General features: G+C 45.2%; 1 non-coding gene across 1 annotated transcript; it reads left to right on the forward strand.

Moving 5' to 3' along the window:
• Positions 1-551: 551 nt before the first annotated feature.
• LOC120252317 lies at positions 552-658 on the forward strand. Its single transcript, XR_005533858.1, has one exon. It is a non-coding gene; the product is annotated as a small nucleolar RNA R71 (small nucleolar RNA).
• Positions 659-974: the final 316 nt, after the last annotated feature.

The raw sequence follows: 974 nt of genomic DNA on the forward strand, positions 1-974 counted from the left end.
CCAAACCTGATACTCTGTTTTCCACCTGAGGGGCTTGTTGTTTTTGTTGTTGGAAACCCGGTGGCCCAATGGTCTTTTATGAACCCTGATTACTCCATGAGAAATTGGGATGATTCTTCCAACTTGAATTGTAGGTATTGCTATATGGGTTTCCTTGTGGTCTCATGACATTACCTACAAAATCAACGTTTCTCTACCGAAAGAAACATCACCGATAGAGATCGAGGCAATCGGAGGAGCATGTCCTCCACCACACCCGGTGTAATTAGTCACGGCCGCCACTCTATTTGAAGTTAGAAGATCTAACTTCCTACTCAAAATTTTTCCACTTGAGCCGCCAATGAAGTTACGCATCTATTTCATGGAGACCCGGCCACTTTTTTTCTTCTCCTTGGCATTCCATTGGTAGTTGTTTAACCCCATTTCTTCAATTAGCGATGGGCCTCATCGGGGGTCTTGCTACCTAAGGTACCTCCTTCGCCACATCCAAGAGTTGCCTTGTACTCGGGTTCAAACCATTAAAAAAGGTCTAAACAATCATCCACTCTGGGAATCTGTGTTGCGGGCACTTTCTCAGGAGCTCGTTGAACCTTTCCCATGTCTCGAATAAAGACTCCAATTCCAACTGAACAAAGGATGAGATCCCATTCCTAATCTTTGTTGATTTTTCGGGAGGGAAATACCGGGCCAGAAAAGCTTCTACCATCTCCTCCCATGTGGTAATTGATGCTCTAGGTAATGAGTGTAGCCATTGCTTCGCTCTCCCCTTTAGGGAAAATGGGAAGGCTCTCAACTTGATGGCATCATGCGTCACTCCGTTTATCTTCAGCATATCACACACCTTGAGAAAACTCTCTATATGAATGTTTGGATCCTCATCGGCCAAACCGTTGAACTGTGCGGATTGCAGCAACATGTGGATGAATGTCGGCTTCAACTCAAAGTTCTGAGCTGTAATCGGGGGACGCACAATA

Source organism: Dioscorea cayenensis, chromosome 20, assembly GCF_009730915.1.
Source record: "Dioscorea cayenensis subsp. rotundata cultivar TDr96_F1 chromosome 20, TDr96_F1_v2_PseudoChromosome.rev07_lg8_w22 25.fasta, whole genome shotgun sequence".
In the NCBI taxonomy this organism is placed as follows: domain Eukaryota; kingdom Viridiplantae; phylum Streptophyta; class Magnoliopsida; order Dioscoreales; family Dioscoreaceae; genus Dioscorea; species Dioscorea cayenensis.